Genomic DNA, 22,531 nt, shown 5'->3' on the forward strand with positions numbered 1-22,531 from the left:
ATTAGTTACATCCTTCTAAGGCAGAAGAAATAAAATAGGAAATTGATAAACTCCACAATGGTTGGTTCGTATATCCTATCGATTACACATATTGAGTTTATAACACTTTACCCATCATGAAAAAAGGTCACCATGTATTTTTGTACTTATTTCTAAGATCTGAACAAATGTTGTCTTAAAAACAATTAATCTATGTCATTCATCAATCAAGTCATTGATGCTTGCACCAATCATGAGGTGCTATCCTTCATGGACGGGTTCTCTGCGTATAACAAAATCTAGATTCACCATATATATTAGTAAAAAATTGCATTTACAACTCCTTAGGGTACATTTACATACGATGTTATGCCTTTCGGTCTTAAAAGCACTGGTGAAACCTTCCATTGAGCCATGAATCACATCTTCCATAATTTGGCTCATCTTATCCTCACCTATCTATATATCCTTACAGTACGATCCAAGAAATGTGCTAACTATTTGGGGGATCCCTGTGTGGTATTTTAGAGATGTCAACAATATAACCTATCATTGAAACCTCTCAAGTTTGTATTCTACATCAATACCAGAAGACTACTAGGCTTTATAGTTTCTGAGAAAGGTATTAGAGTTGACTCCCTCAAAGTACAAGCCATTAAGGAAGAACCGCCACAAAAAACATTGAAGCAGTTACAAATCTCACAAGATAAGGCTGATTTCTTACAATGCTTTGTCGCCATTTACTTGTGCACAAGGCTTTCTGCACCTCCTTTGTCAGGATATTCCCTTCCATTTGGATGAGCAGGCCCAAAAATCATTTAAATCTTTAAAATATGCATTATCTCAAGCTCCTTTGATTATCCCACCTGACCAAAATAAAGAATATAACCTATATATTAGCATCAAATGTAGGCATTGTTGGGGTGTTAGTTCTGAATGGACCATATAACAAGGAGCACATAACTTATTATGTCAACAAGAACTTTTCAGGCATGCATTGAAATATGAACCAGAAGAAAGAACTTCCATAGATCTAGTACATTCTGTACAAAATATTCGGCATTATAGCATCCTTCAGACCACCACCATAATAGAAACTATTAACCCCATGAGGTATATTCTCACTTGCCATATGGTGAATCGCAAATATGCTTGATGAATCATTATTCTACAGGAATTTTATCTATAATTTAATTCTCCTAAGATAACAAAATGATCTCATCCTTGTTGATTTCATCACAAATTACCCACAGAGACCCAAGGATATCCCATTAATGATGCTCTTCCCGATCGACATCTATTTCTAGTATCAACAAATGACCCCTGGCACGGTGATATCCTTCTCTTTTTATGAACTTAAAAGTTCAAACCCTAGCTTACCTGTGACGATTATAGGTGAAAATGCCACAAGGACCCCGTTACCTCCTTCTCAAGGATGTCCTCTATGAACGAGGCATCAAAACTATCCTACATATGCACCTCACTCACCAACAAGCCGAGAAAGCCTTAAATGATTTCCATAGTGGGGCTTGTGGGGACTACCTCTTGGGGATGGCCACCACCTAGAAAAGACTCCATGTCGGCTTTCTAGCTGATCCTTTTCCATGATTGCATACATTCAGTCAAAATATGTGAGTGACGCAAATGAAATTCTCATAAGGCACGAGCACCACCTTCTCCCCTTTATCCAGTCATCATGGCTATCCATTTCTACAAATGGGGCATCGACATCATGACCTATAACCCCCATGGTCTAGAAACCACGAGTACATTATGGTTCTTGTTGACTAATTCACCAAATGGGCCGAAGCAATGGCCACATATAATAACACCATGGAAACCACTATATGGTTTTTCTTTAACCATGTCATAACACGGTTTACTATTCTCAAGGAGTTGATTTTGGACCATGGTAAACATTTTGAGAATGAAATATTTCAAGAGTTATCCCAACAACTTAGTTTCTCTTACCAATTTTGTTCCCCATACTACCCTCAGTCCAACGGTTAGGTAGAAGTTGTCAACAAGGTTCTCAAAATAATGTTTCAGCATATGGTGAACAATCACAAAACCAATTGCAACCACATGGAATTCTTATCCCTGTGGGTATACTGCATGGTGGCCAAGGACTCTACAAGGATCAAACTCTTCCAACTAGTATATCGGGTTGAAGTTGTACTTCCCATTAACTATGAGATCCCTAACTTATACTCTGCCATTGAAATTCTCAATCACACCAAACCTTTGGAACAAGGTTGGTAGAACTAGTGCTTTTTAATGAAAGTCGATGAGAATCTATCTAGAATAACAAAGCACATAAAAATATATTCAAAGCCTCATTTGATCACAACATCATCCCTTGGAAATTTACCAAAGGTGAGTTAGTCCTCTGCTACGATGTTTCCCAAGAAGCGGTAGGAACCAAGAAGTTTGCAACACTATGGAAGGGCCCATACATTATCAAACATTACCTCCTCAAGGGGGCATACATATTATTAGAGGCTAATGGGACTTTCCTAAAAAATCTTGTCAGTGGTGTCTACCTCAAAACATTTCACCAATAAAAAAGCTCGAGTATCCCTAGAATGTACTTGTATGCACCATGACTTATTATTTTATGAGGATCACCTTATCATGTACCCACTCTAAAATCACTCTCTCATCATGTGTCGTAGATGGATCATCCAATTTCCTATCATCATGAATTTGGTGATGATTCTTCTCGATGGTCACAAAACCTAGCTACAATAGTCTAGGCCATATACTCTTCTGACTAGACACCCCGTCTCTTTAATGGAATTTGTATCATGTCAACCACCAATTATCAAGTTGAATATGATGTCGTCAGAGGTATCTTAGCTAATGCCTCCCACTTAGGTGTCCGTCACCTGCATTTATTCCTTGATTCCCATTTGGTTGTATCACTGTTGAGCAAGAACTTTCAAGTTCAGGATTCATGCCTTGTTCGTGTAGAAAATCTTGTAGGTTCACAAGCTAATGTAATTTGCTAAATCAAGAGACAAGAATCTACTTTTAATATTTACAATGGAAGCCCATAAATATCGAGCAAATAATAATAAATAGAGGAAGATAATAAAAGGAACATAACACAATAAATATCCGGGGAAAAAAACATCTCAAAACCAAACTATCTATTTCTTATTAATCCAGAAAATCAAGATGAAATTACAATGTATGTTCTCTCTAGAACAATCCCAACACTAAGCAAACACAATCTCCAACTCATAAGGAAGCTCATGGCCAAATCTTAGACTCTTCACAATCTCTCCAAGTCTCTATTCCAATGTATAATTCCTATGGAGGATAGCTTGTAGTTAAAAGGAAATAAAGCCTCTAAAAACTGTGCAATCCCTTAAGGATGAGTTCCTGAATGCATGCACTATCAGTGAAACTCAGAAAACTCTAAAAAATATAGCACACTATCCCTACACTCTAGTCTCAACTGGGCCTTTATCAGAATTGACATGCATGAGTTTCTGATGAGAAAATATTCAGTTAACTAGAGTAGCATTGGTGGAGTTCATTAGTGACACCCCTAACTATTAGCTCACTATTAGTTCTCTCAATCTGTTTGAGAACCAATTTAACTGAACTGACTCATGAAATTTCGTCTTCTATTTTACAACTCACAATTAAATCATACTCGACTCCTAAAAATTAGGGAGAACACACACATGACGACATAAATACTTCCAACTTGAATTTCCTAAGTTAAGTAAGATTAATAAAGTTAATTAACTATTTTTAAGTTTCTATGAGAATAGAATTCGAATTTCATTCATAGTTTAAGTCAAGGACAAATTAAACTAGAATTTCTTGTTACCATTTCTCAATGATCCCTCTCAACAAGAAAGTGATTATGAACTACCCCGATCATGTCTCTATGAAACTCGAATTTACATCTTGACAATGCCATTTTCAAGATGTTGGCATCTTGCATCTCTGTGAGAACGTAATATAATAACATGATTCACCTCAATACACAATCTCTGAGATGATGATACCAGATATCAAGATGCTTGGACCGATCATGAAAAACTAGATTTTTAGAGAGTTTGATACAACTCTCATTATCACAATAAATCATTATTGGATCGATATGCTAACCAGACAAACGAAGCAGGATCTTCCCCATCTAGATAGCCTCACATGCTTCATGAATTGAAACCATGTACTCTGCCTCCTCCGAAATGAGTCCAATTGATCTTTGTTTCCTACTGTACTAAGAAACTATCATTGACCCAATATGGAAGATCCATCTCGATGTGCTCTTCTTATCAGATGGACTCCCCACCTAATCTACATTCGTGAAGCCTTGAAGCTTCACTCCCTTTATCCGTTTGTACCATAACCCAAAATGAGTAGTGCCTCTAAGGTATCTCAATACATGATTTTCCACCTTACAATATAGCTTTTTAGGCCTAACCATCACTTGAATAAGATGGTTAACCGCATAGCACATATCCGGTCATGTGCTCACCAAGTACATGAGTGAACCCATAATATGCATGTAAAGAGTAGCTTCCACTACTTTCCCTGAAGTAGCATCGTCCTTCCTCCAGTTACAAGCTAGAGGAGTCTCCATGGGTTTACTTCTTGATCCGGATTTAAACAGGAACGCAACAAATTACAGAGATAACCATATACACAAAGATGCAGCGGAAATAATACTTCATTTCATTAATGGAAAAATACTGAAATATGCTTACAACCAGAAATGAAAATAAACCAGCTATGGCGATGGTAGCTTATCTCTGAGAAGAGATGTGATGGCTACATGCCTCTGAACTGTATTACAATGAGGCTCGAAGGCCTATTTATTGTTGAGAAACAATGGAAAACCCTTAACATTCCAAAACCTAACCCTAGGAGATGAAATGCCAAACTGTGGGCCCCGTTTGGGGGTAAATTGGTACATCAACTTCCCGAGGTCGTAACTTTGGCATATGATCTCCGTTTGACGCATACAATAGCTCATTAGAAAGATCTATCCGAGCACTATCATTGTTGGAATGGGAAACATCAATCCATCCCATGGACCCATGTTGCCCCTGGATTCCCCAAAAAACGTCGTTTAGTGCCTCAAAACGGCTCCGGAAGTTCAGGACCCGAAAAACTGCTAAAAATAGTAAGTTGTGCTACAATTAAGGAAACTGAAAATGCTGAGAAATACAATGGTGGGGGTCCAGGTGGACTTGGCAGGTGGCCACCAATATCCACCTGGATCATTCCTCCCCCCTTAGGAAGCAATGGTCCCCATTGCGTTGAGCTCCTCCATGAGATGAGGAAACTTCTGCTGAACTTGTTCCCTGGTGAGCTACTTGCCCTGCTGAAGGAGTTGGCCTGCTTTGACAACTCGATACAGTTGGATATTCTGTTGGCGAGTGTTCTTGATCTGTGTGTCCATGATCCGATCAGTTGCAGCTTGTTCCATGCAATCTGGATTTAATTCTGTGGGTTTGAGCTGTTCTGCAATGTCGGATGTGTCTAGCAATGGTGGAAAGTATGGCCGTAGGCAGTCCACATTGAATACTGGGTGCAGGCCAAGGAATGGGGGAATGCTGAGCTCAAATGCATTGTCTCCCATAGCCTTAGTAATGGTGTAGGGACCATATCTGAGTGGTCTCAATTTCTGATAGGCTCCAGTAAGGCGTTCCTTTTGCAAATGCAACCAGACTTTGTCGCCCACCTGAAACTTGTGTGGCACCCGATGTTGATCATGTCGCTGCTTGCACTTGGCATTTGATTTCTCAAGAATGTCATGGACCTGCTGGCGAATATGTTGGATGCGCTCACTGAAGCTGGTGGCCTTATCTGTTTCGGACTGGACATGAGCTGAATTCATGTGAGTAGCTGCAAGGGGTATGGCCACATCAATGGGGCATAGTGGATGGAATCCCAAACCCACCTGAAAAGGGCTATGGCCAGTGGAGCTGTGAAGAGCTCGGTTGTAGCTGTGCTGAACATAGGGGAGGCTCTCGTCCCATGTGCGTGGATGCTTTGAGTTATACATGCGCAGAATGTGCACAATCATCCTGTTGACAACCTCTGTCTGGCCATCAATTTGAGGATGGAAGGCTGTGGACTTCATGAGTTTGGTGTCCAGCATTGACCAGAGACTGGACAAAAATGTGCTGAGAAACCGACTGTCTCGATCTGAGATGATAGACTATGGGATCCCAAAGTGCACCCACACTCATTCAAAGAAGAGTTTAGTAGTGGCTTCTGCTGTGATATTCTTCTTGCAGGCCATCATAATGGCCATCTTTGAGAACCTGTTGACGACCACAAAAGCACAGTCATTTCCATGCTTAGTGGAAGGAAGGCCTGACATGGAATCCATGGAAATGGATTCCCAAGGTCGACTAGGGGTAGGCAACGGGGTATAGAGGCTGTGCTTCTTAATGGTCGGTTTGGCAATGGCACAGGCAGTACATGATCGGATGTACTTCCCAACATCCTGTCGAAGATTCGGCCAATAGAAATAATTTTGCAGTACTGCCACTGTTTTCTCAACCCCGAAATGCCCAGCAGCCCGACTATAGTGTGCTTCCCAAATCATCTTGGCACGCTCGCTTGAAGGAACACAGAGGTGACCGAGGTGGCATAATAGGGCGTCCTGGAGGTGAAAATCTACAACATGCCGACCCTCCAAGAGTGTCTGGTATGTGTGGCCGAATTCTGGGTCACTTTTGTAGAGAAGTGGCCAATCAGCAGTCTCGTGCCCACAAGAGTTGAGCACGGTGTTTAGCGCCATGATCGGTGGCCGACTGAGGCAATCTGCAACATTATTGGTGCTGCCTTTTTTATACTTGATATTCAAGTGAAACTGTTGCAGGTATGTAGACCACTTCTGATGGCGATCATTCTGCAATTTCCCTTGGGTCTGTATGAACTGCAGAGGTTGGTGGTTTGTGTGGATGACCGTTTCCTTCCCCAAAATGTAATGCTTCCATTGTAGGAAGGCCTGTACAATGGAATACATCTCTTTATCATAAGTGGGGTACTTCCAGACTGTGTCTGAAAGTGTTTCACTGTGATATGCCACTGGATGTCCATGTTGAGTAAGGACTGCCCCAATAGCATAGTCAGAGGCATCTGTCTCGACCTCAAATGGTTGTTGTAAATCTGGTAACGCGAGCACTGGTGCCGTGCAGAGGCGATCCTTCAATTCCCTGAATGCCTTCTGTTGAGATTCAGACCAAAAGAATTTTGCTTTCGCCCCGCCCTTGGTTACTTGACTCAAGGGCCAAGAAATATGAGAAAACCCCAACACAAACCTGCGGTAGAAGTTGGCAAGACCTAGAAAGCTGCGGACCTCTGTTAGAGTGGTTGGAGAGGGCCAATCCCGAATGACTTGGATCTTGGCCGGATCAACATGCACCCCCTGTTCATCAATGATGTATCCCAGATACTGAACCTGGGTCATGCCAAAAGTGCATTTCTCCAAATTGGCACATAGCTTGTGTTTCCGCAGTGTTTGGAGAACCTGTCGGATGTGCTGGAGGTGCTCTTCCCAACTCTGGCTGAAGATCAGAATGTCATCCAAGTATACTACTACAAAGGAGTTGGTGAATGGCCACAAGATGTCATCCATTAGCCTCATAAAGGTTGCAGGAGCATTCGTCAATCCGAAAGGCATGACCAACCATTCGAAGAGGCCCTCCTTGGATTTGAAGGCAGTCTTCCACACATCGGAGGGTTCGATTGGTACCTGGTGATATCCTGACTTCAGATCGATCTTGCTGAAATATTTCGCCCCCTTTAGTTGGTCTAGGAGGTCATCAATCCGCGGGATCGGGTACCTATTACAGAAAGTGATCTTGTTCAGTGTTCGATAGTCAATACAGAGTCTCCACGTCCCATCCTTCTTCTGTACCAACACGATCGGGCTCCCACAGGGCGATGAACTCGGACGGATGTGACCTTTCTGCAGGAGCTCCTGAATCTGCCTCTTGATTTCATCGTTCTCTAGAACGGAGCGCCGATAAATTGGTCCATTGGGTAGCGGCGCACCTGGGGTCAGATCGATGGAGTGCTTGACTTGACAGTGCAGAGGAACCCCTGCCGGGGAGGTGAAGATGTCCTCGTACTCCTCCACAACCTTGTCCATCTGTAGTTGTCGTGCGGAGGGACCCCGTTTGGAGGCCGCGGCCACTATCTTCTTCTTTCCTTGAGGGCGTATCATCAGGAAAACAAATTTCCTGGTTTTGGAAATGATCTTACTGCATTGTTTTGCAGTAATCAAAGAGATGGCGTAAGGTGGTGCTACCTCTGGTATCCTGAACAACTTATTTCCCAATGTAATAATAACAGTACGGGGCCTTGATTCATACACAACATGTCGCTTCCACAAGTATGGTTGTCCTAGTAATACATCACAAACTTCAAGAGGAGCAATGCCACACAATACCTCATCCGTGAAGGGCTTGATGTTGTATGGAAGGCGACACTGCTGGCTCACGCGAAGATCTCGTCCTTGGTGAAGCCACCCAATGGTGTATGGTTGTGGATGTGCTGTGGTCGGTAAGCCCAACCGCTTCACGACCTCTGCCGAAATGAGGTTCTTTTGACTCCCGCTGTCAACATTGAACTGTATCGGGGAGCCCTTTACCCACATCTGGGAGTGGAAGAGACGCTCCTCCTCCTCTGGATCTTCGGGTTCATTTTTCTGGATCTTTGCGGTAGCAACAGTGGCGCTGGGATCTTCATCAATGATCTGCTTCCCTTTTTCATACCCCTTATCGGGTTCTGACTCAGAGTCGGAACATGCATCTGATTCTGAAACCTTTAGCTCAGCCACCAGTGACTGCTTGGCCCGACACTCACTTGTGTTGTGAGTGGAGCTCTTATGGAACTCGCACCATTTTCCAGTGTCCTTTCTCAGCTTCACGGCGCTGTTCTTTGCTTGCGGCTTCGGCTGGTTGTCTTGGGCTGTCCCGCCTTGGCTTTGTCCTTTGTTCTATGGTTTAGGGGCACCCTTCCCCTGCTTTGGATTCGCAGATCCAAAGTCTCACTTCTTCTGTTTAAACTTCTGCTCGACCTTGACGGCATATCGGTATGCTGCGCCGAGCGAGGGGATGTTTAGGAATTGTATTTCTTCCTAGATGTACTTGTGCAGGCAGCCACGGTATTTGAGTATCAAATGTTGCTCCAAATCCTTGATACCTAACTTTGTGCGAAGGGTATGGAAAATATTTGTGAACTCCGGCACGTCTTGGTCCCTTCCCTGCCGCAGCGTGGTCCACTTTATGTATTCATCCTCATAGCTTCCGACAGGGTAGTACTGCTCCTTGATGGCATCCCGGAACGAGTCCCAGGTGGGTGCGGCTGAAAATAGTGAGCCAGTACTTTCATCCTTCTGCTCGCAGTAGGTTTCCCACCAGTCCTTGACGTGGGGGGCTACTTTGAGAAGAGCAAAAACAATCTTTTCCCGACTCGAAAATTCATGAACAGAAAAATAACCCTCTAGCAGATTTAACCATTTATCTACGGCATCTGCGTCTATCTGACCCTCGAATATGGGGATTTAAAAATTAACTTGTACCTTAAAGGGTGTGGCGTTTCCAGAGTAGCTGCTGGAAGCCGATGCGTTGCTTCTGGGTAGCCGCTGAAGGATCTGGGCAAAGCTGTCCATCATCGCGTTCCGTTGTCGCTCGAGGGCTTCTTCGAGCAAGATTTTGATGGGATCTCCTGCCCCCTCGTCTTTCTTCTCGTCCGCCATGGGAGGCCGTAAGGATTTGCGAGGCTGGTGTTGCAAAGGTTCAACCAGTTCAAGCCCTAACTCCTTATATCCCGACCTTGTTGGGGACATGCAAAGAAAAACAGAGAAAAAGCAGACCGCTCTGATACCACTGATCCGGATTTAAACAGGAACACAACAAATTACAGAGATAACCATATACACAAAGATGCAGCGGAAATAATACTTCATTTCATTAATGGAAAAACACTGAAATATGCTTACAACCAGAAATTAAAATAAACTAGCTATGGCGATGGTAGCTTATCTCTGAGAAGAGATGTGATGGCTACATGCCTCTGAACTGTATTACAATGAGGCTCGAAGGCCTATTTATTGTTGAGAAACAATGGAAAACCCTTAACATTCCAAAACCTAACCCTAGGAGATGAAACACCAAACTGTGGGCCCTGTTTGGGGGTAAATTGGTACATCAACTTCCCGAGGTCGTAACTTTGGCATATGATCTCCGTTTGACGCGTACAATAGCTCATTAGAAAGATCTATCCGAGCACTATCATTGTTGGAACGGGCAACATTGGTTCGTTGCCCCTGGATTCCCCAAAAAACGTCGTTTAGTGCCTCAAAACGGCTCCGAAAGTTCAGGACCCGAAAAACTGCTAAAAGTAGTAAGTTGTGCTACAATTAAGGAAACTGAAAATGCTGAGAAAGACAATGGTGGGGGTCCAGGTGGACTTGGCAGGTGGCCATCAATATCCACCTGGATCACTTCTCTCCATGTGGAATCTCTTGAGTATGTCATTGGCATACTTTCCCTGAGATATAAACAAATCCCCATCTTCTTGCCACACGTCCATGCTAAGAAAGTAATGCACACGTCCCATGTCCTTCATCTCAAACTCTCTTGCAAGGTCCTCCTTGCAAGATTTGATGAGCTTCTCATCACTTGTTAGTATGAGATCATCTACATAAAGGAAAATGATGAACAACTTACCTTCCACCACTATGTGATATAGGTTGTCATCCACTTCACTCTTCGTGAATGCCAACCGAGAGAAGTAGCTATCTGTCCTAGTGTACCAAGCACCGGGTGCTTGCTTCAACCCATACAATGCTCTCTTAAGTCGGCAAACATGTGACTCATCGTCTAAGGTTTCAAAACCTTCAGCCTGTTTTATGTACACCTCTACCTCAATCATGCCATTGAGGAAGGCAGTATTCACATCCATATGATGGATCTTTCAACCCATCTATACTGATAGTGCCAAAATAGATCTAAATGACGAGTACCTTGCAACAAGATCAGAGGTCTCATCGTAGTCAATCCCCTCTACCTGTGAAAATCCATGGTTCAAAAATCTAGCCTGATGCTTCTCCACGCTACCATATGCATCTTGCTTTACCTTGTAAAGCCAACAGGAGCTCACAGCTGACTTGTCATCCAGTTTCGCGACCACATCCCAAACACTGTTCCGAACTATGGAGTCATACTTCTCCACCATCACATCAACCCAAACCGACTACTACACTACTTCCTGAAAGGAAGCTGGCTCTGTCACAACACATGCACCCATTAGTGCCATGTATCCAATGTATCTCTTTGGTGACCTCATCTATCTATGCTGAGAAGAGGGTGCTCCCACATTCTCTCATGCATCATCCAACAATCTGTGAGCCTCTCTAGTGCACTGTCTTCCCTCTCTCGAAGACTCTTCCTAATTGGATGTCTCTACTCTCTAAACCTCTACATGTGGCTGCTCCAAATCAATCTGATGGCCCTTAACCTTAGGATCTAAAATCTGCTCATCCACATGTAGCTCAAGCTCCCTCTCAAGGGATACTCACATGGCCTTCTCCTCGTAGAACTTGATATCCCTTTGTACCATTGTCATTCAAATGGTCTACATTTACACCTAATAATTGTGGGGTGTATTAGCGTACCCCACAAAGATCCCCAACTCTCTTGTTGGCTCAAGCTTCTTCTATGCATCTTTGGTCACATGGCAATAAAGAGATTACCTAAAAATCTTGAAGTGACCAACATCTGGCCTCTCACTGGAATAAGCCTCCTCTGATGTCTTCATCTCAAGTATCCGATGTGGGCTACGGTTGTTAACATAAACGCTGTGATGCATGCCTTGACTGACAAGTGTAGTGGTAGGCCCTGATTATGCACTAGTAGAAAATGATGAAATTAGTGACTAGGTGACTAAAAATGTTAGTCACCCCAATTATTTCAAGTGAATTAGTACTAAATTTGAGCAATTTTAAGTAACCCAATAAAAAATGACTAACTTAAATAACTAATCTAGTCCAGGGATAAAATATACGACTAGATAATAAGTGACTAAACTAAAAGTGACTAACTTAAATGACTAATTTAGTCTAGGATTAAAATATATGACTAGATAATAAGTGAAAAAATTAATAATTATTAACATAAATGCCTATTATAGTACAAGAATAAAAATATGAACAAATAACAAGTACAACAAGGATATGAATTAGTAATTTATGTTAGTAATTTTGAATTGTGTCACTCTAAAAATTGAAAATTACGATTTTGATACCAAAATGTTACATCTCACTGCAGGGGTTTCTGAATCCATCCACAGTGTTAAAATTTAGAAAGAAAGGGGCCTTTGAAGCCATATACAATGTTAAAATTTTGAATACCCTTTTGTCTCTAAATTTTAACACTGCAGATGGATTTAGAGACCCCCTTCTTTGAATCCATCTGCAGTGCTAAATTTAGAGACAAAGGGGTCTTTGAGTCCATCTGTGGTCATAAAATTTAGAGACCCTTGTCTGCAATGTTAAAATTTAGGTATATGGATTCAACAACCCCTTTAAACAGGTCCACGAATCCATCTATAACTCTAAAATTATAACACTTCTATACAATCACTACTAAACCAACATAGAAGTTGCTATTAAAATTATAAATCACGACACATATTAACATACTCAATATCATTGTCATAAATAGAGAAAATAATATATATATATATATATATATATATATAGATATGTATGGGGTTCTTCTCAATGACTATCATCACCACCATATTTTTACCCTAATTTAGTTTCTAACAATTCAATATATAAATATACATAGAATGGGAAAGTGTGTGCATCAATGTGGAATAAACACTTGAAGCTAGGAAATTGGTCCTTTTTTACTATTAACATATGGTCTATAAAAAATCCCTCTTTCTTTCCTTCCCTCCATATTTTTTAGTGATCACAAGTTTATTTTATTTTTTCATTTTAAATTTCCCTCTACACATCCTAGAGAGGTCTAGGACGGTCACTACCATCAAGTGTTTGGTGGGTCATTTGGACAATAAGGGATAGACAAATATATATACATATGCTCTGTGGTGCTTCGGTAACGTGGCATTGAGATGGGGCACAAAGACCAGTCGGGCCAGACAGGGAAATAAAGTAAGCATAAGAACTATAGGAGGACATAGATAAAAACAAACAACAAGATAAGGAAGAACATAATCCTTGGCCCAAGAATTTAGGGTAAGAACATATTTATAAGAAGAACCAATTACATAGGGAACCAATTAGAGAGAAAAACCATGATGAAACTAACATACGGGTTGTGCACTGAAAAAAGAAGCGAAAGGACACTATATTAGTCTCGATCTCAAAATGAACTCCTGTGGGATCAAATGAATAAACTATACATCCCAGAGAGGTGGTCCTTCCCAATCCCTAGTCTCCATGCATCCTACATTGATTCCATATAGGAATTCATGGAATCTGAGTCATGGAAGGATCCTCCTAGACCAAGCTGAGGGGATGCGGTTCTATCGGTACGATGGAAGCTAGGAGTTTGTGGAAGTGAAGGAATTTTTTGTACCTGATGGGATGGTGCAGGGACAACCTTTTCCTAGGAATTAGGTGCGAATATGATATTATGAAAACTTTAAATGCAGCCTTCTTCGAGCTCTTCCCTTGCGGTAGAAGTTCCCCTCCTCTTGTTGTGTCTCTTCACTCTAGAGAGATTCTCCTTGGCAAGGTACTCCCATTTAAAATTTACTTTTCTTCTACTCTCTAAAATATTTTCCATTTTATAATATCAACATGGATTCTCAACGCGATTGGATGTAGATTATTTCCTAATAAATGAGGCATACATATTCATCATAACTGTAAATTCCATAACCACTACCATGGCCCTGTACCCATACCACAAATTCATTGCCTCATGCATGTAGGCATTTAGTATGAAAATGAACTTCTCTACTCATGTCCAAAGCTCCCACCACTACCTTACATAGTAGGAATTTTACCCTTTGGAAGGAGGAACAAGAAGAGAGTTTGAAACTACTATAGAAGGGTTTTAAGGGTTAATAATATTGTGTTCCTCACATATTAGAGAGATGACACGCTATGTTTTCTAGGGTTTTTGTGCTATTGTTACATGGCATGGTTGATTATTGCACTAAATTCATAGAGACAATGATTTTATTAATTTGAATTCAAAGTATATTGATTTAAACTTGGTCAATTAATATAAATTTAGATTAAATACCCAAAGCCATACTATTCTATAAATAATTATGCAGATACATGCACTACAAAAAAATGCACAAATTCTAATAGCACATTCACATTCTTAGAATGTGCACACATTATTATTAGAAAACCACACATACTAACAATTATTGTGGCTCTTTATGTAGAATAACATGCCATGACTTCCATATCCGAGTTGAAATCTAAATATCCCTTAAAAGGTATCTATGTGGTTGTTTGAGGTTTACTTCATGTTTGAGGTACCTAGGGTGAGATGAGAACTACAACGTTTCACATAGTTTGAGGTACCTAGCCTAGTTTTGGTTAGGACATGGAAGTTAAGTGCAACACATGCGATACAAGTGGTTGGTGGTCATGCTTAACTAGTAAGGTCATGTTGAAGATTCTTGGTGAGCATGTTTCTTGAGTGGTATTGGAAACTCAAGTGAAATAAAATTCTAGCCCCATGACAAATGGTATTAAATCCATGTTTGAATGCAAAATTGTGGAATTGTTCTACACTATCCACACCCATTTCATTGGAGAAGCTGATGGGGCTGTATTGATGAGGATGTTAACAATTCAAGTTGGGAAGAATGTAAGGACCTTCCTCGAGGTGCCACTAGAAACATTATCCTATATAACATGCTAACAAAACATGATAAAGGGTGCATGCCTAGTTTATATGTTTCATAGCCCTCATGACCAACTCATAATGATCCCTGAGACATTTAGGATGATGTACTAGTTTGGTGTGGACTAGGAGGATGAAGGATGTCTAACCTAACAAGGATGGATGATCAATGAAGTGTTGTAACACAAATTCACTAAAGGATAACACAATTCGGCAATGTGTTTGATAATATGCTAGCCATGGCAAGGCAAAAACGTTGATGAGTGTATTGAAGGTAAGTGGAACCTTGTTTCCACTAGATACATGACCTTTAGAGAATTATAAGAAGTTGGTCTAGATGGAGACAACATAGTCTTACACTAGGTGGTTAGTTATTCAAGTGTGTTGGCCTAAGGGAGGTAGTGAAAGGTTGTTTATGTGTGGGTGGTGATGACACAACATCACCTATAATGAAACAAGCACTACAACATTTCCTATAGTTTAAGGTGCCTAACTTGGGTTTGGTTAGGACATGTTGGCTAGGCATAGTTCGAGTGATACAAGAGGTTGATGGTCATGCACAAATAGTAATGTCACATTAATTGCATAAGACAACAAGGGTTCTTGAGTTGTATTAGATTATTAAGTGGATTGAAAAGTTTACCCTCATGACAAATAGTATCGACACCATGTTTAAATGAAAAACTTACAAAGTGTCTCTTCACTATCAATGCCCCATCCATTAGAGAAGGCAATGGATCCATTTTGATGAAGATGTTAACAATTAAAGTGGGGGGAGAATGCAAGGATCTTACTTGAGGTTCCATTAGAAATGGCACAATGGATGGCATGTCGGGTAAACACAACTAAGAGTGGACGATGAGTTCATATGTTCGGTATACTTTGTGAGTGACTTAGGTTGTTTCATGAGACAATTAGGATGGTGTACTTGTTTGGTGTGGATTAGGAGATCCCCCTAACAAGGGTTGATCGTTAACAAAGCAGTGTGATGCAATCTTAGGGGAGGATGATGCAAATTGGCAATGTGTTGAATAATGTGTTAGCCATGGAAAGGAAACATCATTGATGAGTGAAGTCTAAGTGGAATCTTGTTTCCATTAGGTACATCGTTGAGGACTACAATGTGTTGGCCTTGATGGAGACAACACAATTCTATATTGGGTTTTTAGTTGTCCAAGAGTGCTTGGCTTAGAAGAGGTGGTAGAATTTTACCTACGGTTGGGTGGTGATGATGTAGAATTACTTACCACTAAATGGACATTTCAACATTTTTTTATAATTTAAGTTGCTTCCCTTGGGTTCATTTAAAACATGTTGGTTAAGCATATATAGTTATGCCTAACTAGAAAAGGCCATCAATGCTATGAAATGACTAAATTTTTATAATAATATAGGAATTTTTTAAAATAAAATAAACAGTTTAACATTGTGACACCTCACTCTTACTCCCTTCTTCTTCTTCTTCTTTTTCTTTTTAAAAACAATCATAACATAGATTTATACCAACCTAGATCCATATCAATTACATATCTACCAAGCACTTAGAGGGATCAAATTTCTTTTCACTCTAAAAGAGATTTGCATCTCAAGATATTTGATCCCTCTAAGTGCTTGGTAGGTCTGGTGTTAAGATGGATATAGTGTAGTTTAATTATTAATTATAAACTTAATTTAATTTAATTTTACTTTTATTGGGTCAAAATGTTTAACAAAACATTACAACATCTCTATTATGCTAGGATTTTATTTATATTTATATTTCATTTTGTTTATTTTGACCAAGTCAAAATGTTTAAACAGACATTATACTTTTAACTAGATATGGCAACATCTCTACCATAAAGGTTAGAGAGCCTCTAACCACAATTAAAAGTGGAGGAGCTAAATTTCTCTTAATAAATTAAAAGCCTAAGAAATTAATAAATTAATATTAAAAATGATCTTTTAATTGAAATATGTCCCAAAAAATTAAAAACCTAAAAAATTACAAAGCTAATAAAATAATATTAGGAATGACCTAAAAAATTACAAAACTAATAAAATAATATTAGGAATGATTTTTTCATTCAAATTTCTTTTTCCTCTCTTCCGATTAGTCGATGTCTTACTCGAATCTCAACATTATTGCTTAAACAAAAAAATTACAAAGATAATAAAACAATATTAGGATTGATTTTTTCCATTCAAATTTATTTTCCCTCTCTTCTGATTAGTCGATGTCTTACTCGCATCTCAACGTTATTGCTTGTGTATTGTGGAGAAACTACATTCCTTTTTAAGAAGAAAAAAATTATTTAAAAACAAAATAGTAGTAGCATGTGTTATTCTTGGCTCTCATTGCTGTGGAACAAGGAGCTATGAAATTTATCTAGAACATACAGGAGAGCATTGTCAAATGGGCAAGTATCTCTTAAGAACCTGCTTTCCTACAATGAGAGCTCCAATAGCATGTCCCCTGATTGTGCCGACAATGATAGCCAACCTTGGGCTAGTGGCAACCTTGTAAAGTGCTCTGGTGCCAAGCCCAATGCAAACGTTGTTGAAGATATCATCGGTACCCTAGCAGCCACGATCCCGCTCTCCCATCCAACATAGAGGAGCCCTATGATGCCTAGTCTGTTACCAAACTTCATTCTCGTGTTTCCAAAGGAATTCAAGATGCTATTAACCCCAATATTCATGGAATCTCCCAGGCCTTCAAGCCCTTAAGTAGGCCAACACTAGCACCAGAGATGACACCGAGGAGATACCTACAACCAGTGTAATAGGTGATATTTTCACCACAATACCTTCTCTGCATAACAACCTCTTCTTTAAATAAGAATTTTGGGGAAGTAGGGATCTGGTATATATTTTGAATCAGCCTGTAATCAATGGCACCATGCATATCTCCTTAGGGATTGTATAAGAACCTTCCTTCACGATCTCCTCCTCCATATTTTGAATGATCAATTATTTGATTACTGGTTTCGCTGGGGTATGCCTACCACAAGTGTTTCCCCTTGGTTAATTGCTTAACCTGCACCTTCTGTAAATGCAAAAGAAATCAAGACAAGGAAAGAGAATAAAGGTGCAAGAATGGAACCAATATTGTAGACCCATCATTTGCTACTCAATTAAGGAAATAATGCTTGGTTTCAATGCCTTATTTTTTTTTTTGGAGAAACGATCGAGGGAGAATCTATTCCAAGAGGATCTCCTCTTGGATGTTTTGGAAACCACGATCTGACTTATGATCACCTATTTTTAGAAGTTGATAAGCCAATTGGGATATAATAACATATATAATGTGAACTTCAATATATTCTCATATTTGAATTTTTTGATGATGGCATACCTAGATTGGAAAAGGCAACCGCTTCAATTTAATGAAAAAAATTAAGAATATATATTCTTTAGTTAGAAAAGAGATGAGAGATGTCAAAGATGGAGGATCCGTAAGAAGGATAGGACTTGTTAGAGATGGAAGAGCCACCGTAATAAGGGGAGGGCATAGGTAGGGGAGAAAGGGGAGGGCACGGGTAGGAGAAGCGAAAAGGGAGAAAGGAGAAGTTTGGGTGTGGGTACTATTGGTTTTCAAGCAGAGCTTGGGGTTCAGTGATTTACTTCACAAAGAAATCACTAGGCCTATATTCACTAGAACAACCATGAAGCTATTTTGGAAGCTATTAGATCTTACGCGATGATTATTGGCTTGGACAAACCTCTGTTGGCCTTATCCATAGAGAAAAACTTCCGGCATTTGTTAAGTTCAAGGAGAAGAGAGCAAGGCTTGTGCTTTCAACATTTGGGTAGGAAGGTGGTTAATCACTTACAATGCTTCAGAAGTTTAATGGAACATCTTTTAAAAAAATGTTGGTATTAATCTATAGTACTTTATGGAGATTTTGAGGGTGAAGTATATTTCCTTAATTGGAGTTTATGGGTTTTAATACTCGCTTTAGGAATGCAGGGGTTTAAGTTCTCACTAATTTCATTCTAAATGTAGGTTGTAGCTACATCTACATCGGCCACATAGACACAAAAGCACCAAAGCATCGAAGATGACGAGGTGAACATGGATGCTACGGTTCGTATCACAAACTTGCAGTTTGGTTATTTCGGCTTACTTATTTTAGAAGAGGAGATCATCTCTTCATAAATAGACATTTTTGGTTGGTATCATATACTTGTAGTTTGGTTATTTCAACTTACTTATTTTAGAAGAGGAGCTCATCTCTTCATAAATAGACATTGTTAATGGTCAGAAACTCATGAATCAACATTGATGTTATATTTTGAATAAATTAGAAATAGTAGAGAATCCAGGCACACATCCAATCATCTCATGATTGGATTTTGGTGTTTTTTCTCTTGTTCCTTTGGTTATTGCTTATATTTAAATATTGACAAGACTCTTCTATCAAATAGTCTCTTCTGTTACTCGATAAAAATATTTTCACTCCAAGGATTGATAGAGACAAAAATCTACTGCCACATATTATGCACAAAGTGTAATCTTCGAAGTTTTTTTCAATAACGTTGAACCATGTCATATTGATTCTTCATCTCATGTCAGCCACAATGTTAACTTGCAAATGTATATCGGATAGTTACAAATGAAAGTCATCTCAGATTGATATTTTATGATAGCCTTGATTCATTCTTAAGTATTCAACACACACTCTACTCAAGTAATTTTACATTCTACCAATCCTTTTTTAAAAGGAAAGTGAAATGGATCAATTATCCCATAATGGAAACATCTAATGTACATAGCCAGACACTATTTGCATGAAAACTAATATAAATTATAGACTGTTTTCCTTTGGCTTTCTACTAAGTTCAGCATATCGGTCTCCCACAAGCCAAGAGTTGAAGCAGAGGCAACAATGATTAGATTGGGGTTGAAAGCTTGCTACATACCAGTAATCCAAGGATAACTCCTCCTTCAACTGATTGAATTCCCATCCTACATAGCCAAGAAAGAACCTAAAATTTTTAGGTTGAAGCACTTCATTCCTCACAAGTTTTTCTGCAGAGTGTAAATTGTTCCTAGCACCATAACACAAACTGGGAATAACTTCATCAAAATCTGTAACAACATTTTCACCTATAGTTAATAGGAACATACTTTCTTCAAGAAACCCACCAAAATGCAGTGGAAAATCTGTAAATATTGTAAGAAAATCTAGATTAGTAGGCTTCATGTCTTTGATACACCTTTGAAAAGGACGATTAAGGATGACCCCAAATGCACCCTCTCTGGGGTCATTAGATCTTGCTTTAAGAAGAAAAACTATTGTTCTCTCAAAACTCTGTGTTCCATCGAGATTTTTAGTTGCAACAAGTAGAAAACCCGTTTTAGGCGCTTGAATTGGATGAGCCCATTTAGGACCTAATTCTATTGAGGATTCTTTCCCACTTCCTAGCTCACCATTTCCACTCTTTTGAACTTGCTCTGCTGCCACAAGTTTTTCTCGAAAGGCTCGCCAATCACTATGTGTGAGGTGAACCTATTCACTGACATCTTCTGATCCAGGAGAGTTATACTCACTTTTACCTTCTGGGTTATCCTCTTCAAGGACATGTTTGTTGTCATTTTTTATTGCAAAGCAGGGGCCCTATAGCCTTGTGTTGCCCAAATCTTACCTTGTGAAACCCTTTAGCTTGTTTGAAGAGTGAATTTTGTAGGACCCAATACTCCATCTGAGCTCTTGTGTTGTCTCAGTCTACAGTGGCTTAATACACCATTTGGGTTGTTGGGTAATCATTGATTGGAGGATGAATTTATTGTTGGTTAGATGTGGAGAGAGCGGGATGGAGCAAGTGAGGGGGAGGGTCTGCAGTCTGGCACACTAGATTTCCATGGAGGGCCTATTGTACCTGCTAAAATGTGAGGAGGAACAAGTAATAGGAGGTCTAGTGGTGGTGATGAAAACTATGAGCAGAATCTGAGCATATCCTAGTGGATCTTTGATGAGCCTCATCATTAGGTAAATATATGGATCTTAATTCACCTCCTAGCTTAGTCAAAACAACTTTTCTCACAACTTATTACATGTTTTTATTATATTTTGTTTATGAGATGAGTTAGAGTGGGATATCATGCCTAGTGGACTAATATGCATTGAATGCAAGTTTAGAGGAGAAAATCAAGGAATTTTGGAAAATACTAAGATTTAAACTCGAATGGGACAAGGGAGAGGGACTATAGGAGGTAAATCATCCTCATTTATGTATCCCCCATTCAAATATTCCTCCATTTATCACACCAACTTGGAGTGCAAGCAGCCAAGTCACGAGGATTAGAAGGAAACCGAGAAAGTGAGAGACAAAGAGCTAGTTTATCTCAAGTTTCGGAGTCGAGCCTCCCTAATTTTAAGGAATCCGTTGGGGAATTCAATTATATAACTAGAGAGGCCTGGAGCCTCATTAGGATTCAGATTTTTGTCGTAAAACTCTAAGTTATTTTCGAGCTCCAGACTTGTGGAAGATTTTGATGTAATTTTCTGTTTTGGTAATAAGAATGAGTTTTTTTTGAGCTAGAACTAAGTTAACTCAAAGCACAAAAGCTATTGGGTTAGGGCCCAACCATAGTAGCCAAGGCTCATCTTTTTGTGTCTGTATGTTTAACTTAGTTTGATAGCTTCATTGTTAATTTGTCTTTAGAGGTATTTTCATTGCAAGTAGTGTAGATTTGATTGATTGTTTATTAGTTTGCTTCCATTTGTGCCTTACCTCAGTAGAAGGTTGGTAGGGATAAAAGAAGCACCATAAGGCTATCAGTAGGTGTCTTGGCCTCACTTCTTCCCTCTGGGATCATGATTTGAGGAAGGGACCCTTATGTAGCCCCAAAAACACATATTTCTATTCCTTTCATAAGGTTTAGAGTTCACTATATTTAAGCTAGCATTTGATCAATTTTACAAAGTACAATTTCATTCCCATATCTTCTATCTTCATTATTGCAGTAGATCTCATCCATGATTCCATTCCTTTCAGCTACTTTCCTCATGCATAAGGTAGACAGTTAGTTTATTAATTTTCCTTTTCTAGCTTATGAGAATGCTTCTTGTTTACATGACATTTTGGAAATTATACATGTTTGATGTAGAGCAGGTGATCCAAGAGTAGACAGAGATATCATAGGCAGCAATCACCTTCCACTTCATCCACCATAATCATTCCTTGCTTACACCATTTTCTTCACTAATGTCATCATTTTACATAGGAATTCTTCCAAGCACATTGAGCACATCCAACCATTTCCTAACCTTGTTGTAGACTTCTAAGTGATCTTGGGCCTTTTCTCACTCCATTCCACCCATCAACCACCTTCCATAATCCTTCCATCACCTCCAACACCTCTTGTTTTGCTCTTGGCTGTATCCTATAGAAATACAGGGAATCTTGTAGGTTTCTAGTACATCGAGTAGGTTTCCCTGTAGTGGCCTGTTTTGAGGCCAATTTGAGGGAAAACCTCTAGGAAGCCCACAAAGGTCACCCAAGGGTCTCCCATACCATCCAACCATCTCCTAAACCTTTCATCCATCCTCAAACATCTCTAAACCACCTGCCACATCACCAAAAGAGATTAGTTTGCATATTTGATTTTGCATGAAAAGAACAAAAAGACAAAAACATAGCTATTTCAGTCCCTTTACTTGCAAAATAGTGAT

The 22,531-nt window shown here is 39.7% G+C and overlaps 1 pseudogene; it reads right to left on the reverse strand.

Moving 5' to 3' along the window:
- Window positions 1–17,261: 17,261 nt before the first annotated feature.
- The window catches only part of LOC149235276 (mitochondrial import inner membrane translocase subunit TIM23-2-like), a 46,872-nt pseudogene continuing 41,602 nt past the window's right edge, over window positions 17,262–22,531 (reverse strand).

The sequence above is a fragment of the Pinus tabuliformis genome, chromosome 8 (assembly GCF_031772625.1).
Source record: "Pinus tabuliformis cultivar Carrire ecotype Pingquan chromosome 8, CPIR1, whole genome shotgun sequence".
NCBI classification, from domain to species: Eukaryota; Viridiplantae; Streptophyta; class Pinopsida; order Pinales; family Pinaceae; genus Pinus; species Pinus tabuliformis.